At 41.0% G+C, this 11,118-nt stretch overlaps 2 long non-coding RNA genes across 2 annotated transcripts; both read right to left on the bottom strand.

The window, feature by feature from the left end:
• Nucleotides 1-6,894: 6,894 nt before the first annotated feature.
• LOC115542172 (uncharacterized) lies at nt 6,895-7,344 on the bottom strand. Its single transcript, XR_003976481.1, has 3 exons — nt 7,258-7,344; nt 7,062-7,173; nt 6,895-6,974 (listed from the first exon to the last, which is right to left on the bottom strand). It is a non-coding gene; the product is annotated as an uncharacterized LOC115542172 (long non-coding RNA).
• A 1,921-nt stretch (nt 7,345-9,265) lies between these two features.
• On the bottom strand, nt 9,266-10,229 carry LOC115542174 (uncharacterized). Its single transcript, XR_003976483.1, has 3 exons — nt 9,618-10,229; nt 9,440-9,518; nt 9,266-9,355 (listed from the first exon to the last, which is right to left on the bottom strand). It is a non-coding gene; the product is annotated as an uncharacterized LOC115542174 (long non-coding RNA).
• Between the last annotated feature and the right edge of the window lie 889 nt (nt 10,230-11,118).

The raw sequence follows: 11,118 nt of genomic DNA, 5'->3' as shown, positions 1-11,118 counted from the left end.
GAACTCCAGTTTTTCACTTGCTGAAGTTCTTTTCAAAATATAAAAGAATATATTGACAAGTCTGGTAGTAAGTATGACAAGTCTGGTAATAAAAACCTTATCAGACGCATGTTCCCATCAATGTGCCACAAACTGTTGGGGTAAGGTACATGATAAACACGTCTTGCAACTGTCCTGCTCCATCTCCTTTCAGCAGCAGTAGGATTCACCCGTGTCAACATCTCACGCACTCTGGACCGTGTAACAAAGACACCCTGTGTGCGCAACAGGGCTCGAATAATCTGAAACAGATTTTGGAAAAGTAAAAATAAAATCAAAAAACAATGGCACACAAATGTGAATAAAATACAGGCTAAAAATTAAGACCACCAATTACCTCATTTCCAGAATTAGGATATTGGCCCTGAAGTTGCCTCACATGTTGTTCTAGTTCACCATCATCTATTGCAGGCCGCATACTTCTGACAGGTATACCCATCAACTTTGACTTCTTGTACAGAAATGATGAGGAAAATCCAAGTATTTCAGCAGTTTTTGCAATTGTATGGCCTTGCGCTAGCAGAAATTCTATCTGTTCTCTGGTAACATCAATGGCTGGACGGCCCGCTCTCCCTACACAAAATAAAAAGTCAACAAGGTTTAAGGGTTGAGGCAGCATTGGACTGTTTATTAATTGTAATTTAAAGTAGGCCTATATATCAGCATACCAATTCTCAAACATGCATTGAAATTGCATATTGTTAATGAATAGGCCAATAGGCTACCCTGGGTGTGGAGAGGCTTTAGGGTTTGCAAAAATACTGTATTTATTGCTGTGACCAGTGGACATAACAGTAACCAATACATGTAATGATTGCTCTAATAAGCACATGGATACATACAGTAAATTAATAAATATAAACAATTATTACTAAACATAGGTTAATACATTTGTGTGAGGATATACATCTTGCAACAGACAGGCTTTTCATAGTTATAGCGTTTTAGTTAGCCTAGGTAAAATATCGTTTTATCACTGTAATATGACATTATAGCTTTAGCTTTAATATAGGCTATATTTAGTATACTTTCATAAGAATTGGAGGCAACTTATTTATTTTATTTTAAACAAATTGCCTTTATTCGACAGGACAGTAAGAGCACTGGGCCTCAGGGCGAAGCAATTATCTCCACTGCGCGTCGGTGTCCTGTTTGCCCTGTCGGGGCTTATTTTCCCGATAATGACCGGCGTTCTACCTATCCCTTACATATAGGCCTATGAATGCAGTGATAAACGGACACACCTGAACGAATGCGACCGACAGAGAAACTTCGGTCTTCCCCAGCCTGGAAATGTGTGCCAACCAGATTTTTCACTTCAGCCAAACAGCGTTTGAGTTCGTTGTTGGTCTCCGGTGATATCAAATATTCAATTCTTCCGAGACTTCTTTGACAGCTTTCAATAGAACGACGTTCTCTCTCTCCACACATCCCCTGTGTGTGGGCTTGTTCAATTTCATGGCATTTTCTCGTGATCTTTTCAATCACAGCCAACGCCATGACTGCTCCTTTCTTATTCCATTCGGAAATGAACCCACTTCTTCATTGATTATGGCGGCAAGGGGAAATTACGTATTTCTGGATATCTAAAACGTAATGCCCAACACTCAAATGACGTTTGAGATATCTTTAACTTTCATTCTGCCTAGGCGAAACTGAATTACAGATATCTGCAATTGTCATTTAAGATGTGTGACGAGTTGAATGTCGTTTTCCGTGAAGTCATTGCAATCTGTATTCAGTTTCGCCTAGTCAAAACTGAATTACAGATATCTCTAACTATCGTTTCGACTAGTCAAAACTACGTCACAGATATCTCTAACTGTCGTTTCGACTAGTCACAACTACGTAACAGATATCTTGAATGAAGTTGTTGATATCTACAATGTTAATTCCGGATAGTCAAACTTAGTTAATAAATGTCAATTCGGCTTGCCATACATGCAACCCAGCTAACGCAGTTACGTCGCCGCGACGTCGCGGTGACGTAACTTTATGACCAAACATACGTTGCCGCAGCGTAAGTTTCAACGTTGCCACGACGTGCGGGTGAAAGACGCGATCACGTTGCCGCAACGTATCTTGGCGACGTTGTTCGTCCGTAACTGCCACGTCCTGGCGACGTCGTGGCAACCAAAATACATACTGGCGACATTTATGCAACCTTCTTCAAAAAGGTTGCCATAACGTTGCCATAACGTTGCAAGGACGTTCTTGGCGACGTTGCTCGTCCGTAACTGCCACGTCCTGGCGAAGTCGTGGCAACCAAAATACATACTGGCGACATTTATGCAACCTTCTTCAAAAAGGTTGCCATAACGTTGCCATAACGTTGCAAGGACGTTAGGGCGGATCTGCATGGTGCAGTCCTCATTTGCCCTTTATAGAACCCACAAAATCTAGTCTGACATCTACAAGCCACATTAATATTTTACCTACATTTTGGCTGGTGGCTGTTGCTAATGTTGACCCCATGCCTGTTCAAAAGACAAGACAGTACACTAACAAATATCAATTTATTATATTTTTATTTCAAATAATTTTGAATTTAATTTTGGGGATGTTCTTCCGCCTGCAGTTCCATCCGACCCTGTGAAGAACAAATGAAAGAGAACACGTGAGTGCATTTATATTCATTTTACATTCAGTCAAATGTCATTGTACATTTAGTCAAAACTTAAATATGTTATGCCGAGGTTACGCTAGACTCGAGCGTGAGCACGTTCTAGATAGCAGCCCAAGTGGCTATGAAAGCTAAGCATTGCCGGATAATGTCTAATTAGCTAAGCATTGCCGGATAATGTCTAATTTAAGAAGACGGTAGACGGGCCTGGCATTGCGGACGTTGCAGAGCCAATATTCATCCTAGGAACACGAAGTCAAGCCAACTCACTTTGCACTACAGCTGCAGGAAATGCATTTTATAGTTTTTATGTTATTTAATTTAAACTTTTTAGCGTTTAGTTGATCAATGTTTTAATCCTGCAGTGTATTTTACACCAATACCACACCGGGGATCATTAGCGTCATCATGCGCATGCCCAGAACCACTAGGTAGCAAAATCAGGAAGCAGAAATTGGCAGAACACGTGTTCGTCAAAAAGCTCTAGAATATTTAGTTGCAGGTAGATCGGTTCGGGATTTATTTGTTGTTGAGCGAACCTTGTATTGCAACGGAGATTTGTTAGTGAACGTGTTATCTCTGCTCTATAAGGTGTCGGCCGCCATCCCCTATTCACGTGCTTTTGTGTATTGGAGAACCTGCTCAGCAAGCTGCAGTCTGCAACTTCGGCGGGAGGTATGTAAGTATACAAAAAATATTCTCTAACGATGCATAGCTTTCTGAGATATATATAAAGCTTCATTGGTTGACTGGCTAACTACTAGTTAAAACGAGCAGTGTTGGTATGGAAACGGTGGTGCTATTGTTTTTTCTCTGCAACAAGTTCTAGCTTCTTGAGAAAGGTGTTTCGCCCAGAGTTGGTGTCGAGCCGCCTCAAAGGTTAGCCTTGTTTCGCTTGAAGAGTTGTAACCACGTCTTGTAAACAAGCTTAAAGAGTAGGACATGGATCTGCATATCACTTTGTGGTGGTGTACAAAAATATGATAATTGTTCCCTAATAGTCAGCATGTTCGCATAATTTATCTGGAGGGATATCGATTGCATATGCCTCTCTCGTTTAAACTCACCTTCAAACTTTTGGCGTGGGCTGAGGGGGCATGTTTCAAGACCTCTGCCATCATAAGCTCCACCTCCTTCTCTTCCAACTCCGGCTTCCATTTCATGATCGCCTCTGTAATTAGATTGAATTTGTGATCAAAAGTTAGGCATGTCACCAACACTCGGGGGGCACATTCTCAAAAACATTGTTTCCTGAAATCTATTCATCTCTGGAGGATATTTTTGTGTGATAGTAAGTTGGAACTTGTTGCTTTGTGATTCATTCATTACAAATTAATGGGATTGTATGGATTCAGATGAAGTACACAGCTAATACATTTTGGTCTGAATAATAGAAAGAAAACTGATCAACTGTGAGGACAATAAAGATATAATTTTTTTTTTGTAATTGTTTCTGCAAAGATGCAAACCAAAACACGACAGTATAATTCATACACGTGTATATTAGTTATGCACTTCTTGCATCTGAATCCAGACAATTATGCAATATAGCATGAGTGAGAGTGGGGTTGGTAATGGATAGAACAACACCGGTGTTGTTCTGCAGTAGCCACGAGGACTTATACAACAACTCCACTGTCAGCTAATTAACTTTAAATTGTATTAAAATGTCAGAGTGGGGATGTCCGAGTGTTAGTGAAGACCCCCTGTGGCTCATGGACTGTATAACATAGTTGTGATGCAACAGGAGATATGTCTGAACAGTCTTTACACGTAGCCTCTATCTGTACCAGCTGCATGCCTCTGTCAATTGTAACTGCATGATGTGTACAGATGTGTGATGTCAAAATGACTTGCACTATTTTAATTCCCCATCAGGTTTAATTCAAATCCAGTACTGTTGCATTTCAGCAAAAGCACAAGGGTGAAAGTCTTTGGTCCCCTTCAACTCCTGAGCAACAACAGCAGGTAATACATAAAAAATATACCAATGATAAAGGGCTTTCTGTTAAAGAAAGTACACTCAATATAGGAATAAATAGATGTGATGCACTGAAAGCATTCCATTAACAACACATCCTACAATACAAAGACCAAAAAGCAGCCAGCTTGTCACGGTACCAAGGTCAGTGATAATGAGGATAGGGATGGGCATTCGATTAAATTGACCACACTGACCACTTTTGTAACAGCCATATATACAGTACACTCGGATTGCATGATAGATATATATATATATTCAGATTAGAAATCGAATCGGATCAGAAGTGTCCATGTAAACGCGGCTAATCTAAATATAATTCTCTGATCGGAATAGAATTCCATGTGGAATAGAATAGGTGGTGTAGTCGGCTATAATCGACATGTATACTCTTATTCCGATTAGTTTGGGGTGGGTGCGGCTACTTTTTAACTTGGAGAGATGGCATCAGCAGTTGCAGTAGTTCGCAATTGGACCGTCTGTATTTCTCTGCTGAACAACAATACGAATGGTAATTGTAAAAAGACACACCGTGTGAAGATATTTTTTAGCATTAGTTTTATCGATGAAAAATGTACGTCATCTACGAAATTCTTAATGATCAATTAGTCGATCGTCGATTAATCATGCCCATCCCTAAATGAGGAGTCTTTGGAAGAAACTGATCACATCAGCTAAAAGGTGTAGAAAAATAGCTGAAACAGCTAAATAGATTTGTTTGCACATATTTAGACTTACGTTTGATGGTACTGCCCACTGCTGTGCCAAGCAGTGGCATCTTCCCCTTCTTTCCCCTAAGGCTGTAGCTGCTCCAAACAAAGTTTGAGGCCACAGAGCGCAACACCCTCCTCACACACTCCCCAGGATTGGACCCCCCAACTAGGCTCAGATGGGAAATCTAAGGAAATCAAACAACCATGGTTAAGGCAAGTATTTGCATTGTATTTTTCATGTGGTGTTGGTGGTGTTTTCTTTTGAGGGGGGCGAACCAAATTAAGGTATTTGAAGATGGACTGCTCATCTCTAACTACTTAGCTAACAACAGGTAACTAAAGATGAAAAAAGCTCAATGGCAGGGCCATGTGGCACACTTGGTGGCATGTGTACAATATAGCCTAAAGTCACTTCACCATTATTCGTACATTTACCATTTTTTTGTGAATTCTCTATTTTTAAGGTGCTCCTCGAGTTCCTGTAGTTCGGCCTGAGTTTGCGCCTGCAGTAACTCGACACTAGCTTCCCCAGGGTCCCCATGTCGATTTGCCCGTAGCAATAATAGAGCCTCTCTCTGATTCTGCTCAACAGTCTCAAGCTTTCGGAGCAGAACCTCCAATGTCGCTGTAAAAAAAATATGTTGAGATGAGAGGAGTGTATTTAGTAGAAGTTGGTGTCATTTGCATACAGTGCAATACAGTTCAATACATGTATTACCGTTGATATTCTTTGCCCAGATGGGTATGGTTTCTCTCTCTCTTCGGTCACCTAAGTAATGTGTATAAAGCATAATGTGTAGGGTTAGTATAGACAGATGACTGTCATAACCTGTTGATAAGAGTTACTAGTTTGGTTTTAACCACCCTCTCCACCCGCCACTTTACCGTCCCCAGTAGAGATAGGCAATGGCGTTTCAAATGAAGATGCGATCGAATCATCTGCAGAAAGTACAAAAAAATAATTCAATGTAATTTTTTTGGTTTCAAACTCTTTGTTGTCTTGGCTCATAGAATTACTGTTATTTCATCATCATTCGTCATCATTACCATACATAACTTTACCATCATTTTCTGTAAAAACGTCTTGCTGGTGAAAGAGGGGAGTAATCTACAGAAAGAAAAAGATAAGAATTTAGGTTATGTGTTTTTGTTTCGAACCATAGTGTCTTCTTGACTTCTATACAATTATTTGTATTTGTTTTTAACCATCATTCCCTTGCAAAACTTTACCGTCATCAGTCACAGGGGGTGAAGATATTTGTAGTGGGCTACGCCGTGGAATGAGGGATTCTATCTGGGGTGGAGGAGGAAGGGAAGTCCTGAAATGTGGACCTTGTCCTGCCTTTTTCACATTTCGTTTCTTTGTTTTCTCTTCACCTGAACAGAATCATATTAGCCGAAAGTAAATAACAGTGTTACATGTTTACACATTGTTTAGAATTGCTGCTTGCACTTTTAACACTAAGTTTATACAGTACACAAGGATGTGCAGATATACCGGTGTGAATACATTTTTGGGGTTTGACGATGATGCGCCTCCCTTTGTCCTCATTTCCTGTCTCCACACAGGACTTTGTCTCCGCCCTCTTGTTCCTCCTGACGGCCTGATCCCAATCATCTAAACAGTCAGGTGGGCCAAAACAATTAGAAATTACACTCTTTTAAATGTGTTGCACCACTTGTTATTTGTCGCCCATTAACACACCTGTTGAGGAAAATATTTTTATTGGCCTTTTTAGCCAGGTTTTAGGATCGGGCAAATCTTTGTCCTTTGCCCTCTGTGTGGGCTTGTGGAGTGGCCAGTAGCTGCATGTCTTCTGAAATGGAAAACAAAATAGTTTTGCAGAACTTGCATAGAATTGTTGACATGATTGACATAAAGGTTTTTCGCATGTACTTACATCTCCCTCTTTTATAATCCAATTACTGGCCACTATGCCAACAGTCCTTTCCCCCAAAAATTTGACGATGCTATACATTCTGTAATCAAGAACAGAGAGGTTCATTTAATTTTTTCCCCAACAGGAATCTTGATTGCCTTTCTTTTCAGGTTGTCTTTTTGGATCCATCTCAAAACGGTGTCATTGTTCTTGTACTTCAGTACTCCGATTAATGTGGAGTCACAAGGGACACTGAAAAGTGGTTCTGGGTGCTGGTATACACGGCAAAGCTGGCTTCCATCCCTCTCCTCTATGACCTCGCAGCATTCGCGGCGATTCAAAATAAAAGAAGAATTGGACCTCTGCCTACCATGCTCCATTGGCTGTCCAGCGCATTCCTCAAGCCTTTTCACCACTTGTGACAGGGGGCATCTTCCACTCCTTACCATCCTCTTTATTTTCTTGAGACAATTTTCAAATTTAAAAGCGCTACAATTGTCCAATCCTCCAAAGGTCACGGCATCCTCCACAATGTGCAACATTGAGTGCACGTTGTAGACCAGAAACTGGTTACCATAAAGTTCTCGGCCTCTCTCAACAAAGAATCGGAGGAGATCAGCAGCATATCTCCAGTGTTGCTCGACCAATGCTGGACTTACAAGTATGTTCATTGCCACACTGAATGTCATGAAGTGGCTGAAAAATTCATCTTTAAGGACTAGGGTTGCCAACTTTCAGAAATTAAAATAAGGGACGCCCACCACGGGCCCGACTCCTTTGGGGCGGGGCGCCCGCAGCAGTGGTATGTTTTATTTTGTGCTGGTGTTTTTAGTAAAGGGTTGATCAAGAAAGGAATTAGTCATACTTAAAGCTTGAAATGCTTTATTACCACATAACATTCTTTTATAAAGTGCAGTCAATTAAATCTTGAATGAAATCTCTTTGTGTGGCGTGTGCAGCAATGAACTTTTAAAATATAAACTAAATAAACTGAGAACTTCATGTTACTTTTTAAGTGCATAACTATAGGGACTCTCTTTGAACATTTTTACAAAAAAAAACTACAAATAAACAACAAAAACACTTATAAACTTATGTAAAAAAAGAGTGCAAAACATTACTCCTTCCCTCAACATTACTCCTCCCCTCAAAACTGTTACTTCTTTTTCCAGGTGTACTTCTTGTTACTCCTTGCAGCACTGAGTAACTCTTTGTCTTTTAAAGCGCTGTTGTAAAACTCTGAACAGGACTGCTCAAAGTTGAGAGTGATCAGGAGGTCATTTCTCATGAGCTCTGTGGAGCACCTGTTCCTGCAGTCACTCCATTTGTTGGCCATTCTGGAGAAGATCCTTTCCACACATCCAGTGGATGCTGGGATGCTCAGGATGTGTCTGGTGATAGACAACATGTTTGGCAGGTCAGCTACTCGAAAGAGAGCCACCCACCTGGCAGCCACACCTTTGGACTTCCATTCATCTTCAGCATCTTCTTTGAGCCTCTTCAGAATGGGTTTTGATGTGGAGCATTCATCATAAAGTTCATCCATGTTGACTTTATGGATGAGGTTGAGCTTGGTGGTCACCCTCTCAATGTCAGTAAAGGTCATGGTGCCATGGTGCAGAGAGAGAGGTTGCAGTGAGAACAACCAGTAGTGTTCCGAAAAGTTGAACCATTTCTCAACATATGAGAGTGCTGTGTTGAGGAATGCAGTAAAATCGGCCCTTGCCATGTCAGCATCAAGTGGACGGAGACGCTGCAGCTTCAATTTAGTTAAGTAGCCATAGAAATGTTAATCTCGTCTCTGTGTGAGCTTTTGCTTGAAGTTTTCCATGATGGAATATAACTCAACACAGGTGGTTTCATCACTCTCCAGCTTCTTTACAACTTCCTCAAAGAGAGAGAGGATATTATTGCAGAAAAGAAGGTAAACCTCAACAATGTCTCCATCTTCCTCAGTTGAGTCCTCACTGAACTTTAACAATGCTCAAAGTTGTTTGGGACCCTCCTCCCCCCAGGCTGATGAAGTACGTGGCCTTTTTAGCCAGGTTTTAGGATCGGGCAAATCTTTGTCCTTTGCCCTCTGTGTGGGCTTGTGGAGTGGCCAGTAGCTGCATGTCTTCTGAAATGGAAAACAAAATAGTTTTGCAGAACTTGCATAGAATTGTTGACATGATTGACATAAAGGTTTTTCGCATGTACTTACATCTCCCTCTTTTATAATCCAATTACTGGCCACTATGCCAACAGTCCTTTCCCCCAAAAATTTGACGATGCTATACATTCTGTAATCAAGAACAGAGAGGTTGATTTAATACAGTAAAGAATTATTGTGTCTGTACAATAAATTGCAACGATAATACACTGAGCAAATTACAACATACTGCAATGTCATGAAGAATGGCCATGAAGAGGATTTTTTCCCCAACAGGAATCTTGATTGCCTTTCTTTTCAGGTTGTCTTTTTGGATCCATCTCAAAACGGTGTCATTGTTCTTGTACTTCAGTACTCCGATTAATGTGGAGTCACAAGGGACACTGAAAAGTGGTTCTGGGTGCTGGTATACACGGCAAAGCTGGCTTCCATCCCTCTCCTCTATGACCTCGCAGCATTCGCGGCGATTCAAAATAAAAGAAGAATTGGACCTCTGCCTACCATGCTCCATTGGCTGTCCAGCGCATTCCTCAAGCCTTTTCACCACTTGTGACAGGGGGCATCTTCCACTCCTTACCATCCTCTTTATTTTCTTGAGACAATTTTCAAATTTAAAAGCGCTACAATTGTCCAATCCTCCAAAGGTCACGGCATCCTCCACAATGTGCAACATTGAGTGCACGTTGTAGACCAGAAACTGGTTACCATAAAGTTCTCGGCCTCTCTCAACAAAGAATCGGAGGAGATCAGCAGCATATCTCCAGTGTTGCTCGACCAATGCTGGACTTACAAGTATGTTCATTGCCACACTGAATGTCATGAAGTGGCTGAAAAATTCATCTTTAAGGACTAGGGTTGCCAACTTTCAGAAATTAAAATAAGGGACGCCCACCACGGGCCCGACTCCTTTGGGGCGGGGCGCCCGCAGCAGTGGTATGTTTTATTTTGTGCTGGTGTTTTTAGTAAAGGGTTGATCAAGAAAGGAATTAGTCATACTTAAAGCTTGAAATGCTTTATTACCACATAACATTCTTTTATAAAGTGCAGTCAATTAAATCTTGAATGAAATCTCTTTGTGTGGCGTGTGCAGCAATGAACTTTTAAAATATAAACTAAATAAACTGAGAACTTCATGTTACTTTTTAAGTGCATAACTATAGGGACTCTCTTTGAACATTTTTACAAAAAAAAACAGTACAAATAAACAACAAAAACACTTATAAACTTATGTAAAAAAAGAGTGCAAAACATTACTCCTTCCCTCAACATTACTCCTCCCCTCAAAACTGTTACTTCTTTTTCCAGGTGTACTTCTTGTTACTCCTTGCAGCACTGAGTAACTCTTTGTCTTTTAAAGCGCTGTTGTAAAACTCTGAACAGGACTGCTCAAAGTTGAGAGTGATCAGGAGGTCATTTCTCATGAGCTCTGTGGAGCACCTGTTCCTGCAGTCACTCCATTTGTTGGCCATTCTGGAGAAGATCCTTTCCACACATCCAGTGGATGCTGGGATGCTCAGGATGTGTCTGGTGATAGACAACATGTTTGGCAGGTCAGCTACTCGAAAGAGAGCCACCCACCTGGCAGCCACACCTTTGGACTTCCATTCATCTTCAGCATCTTCTTTGAGCCTCTTCAGAATGGGTTTTGATGTGGAGCATTCATCATAAAGTTCATCCATGTTGACTTTATGGATGAGGTTGAGCTTGGTGGTCACCCTCTCAATGTCAGT

Source organism: Gadus morhua, chromosome 4 (genome assembly GCF_902167405.1).
Source record: "Gadus morhua chromosome 4, gadMor3.0, whole genome shotgun sequence".
In the NCBI taxonomy this organism is placed as follows: domain Eukaryota; kingdom Metazoa; phylum Chordata; class Actinopteri; order Gadiformes; family Gadidae; genus Gadus; species Gadus morhua.
This window is presented reverse-complemented; position numbering and strand designations above follow the sequence as displayed.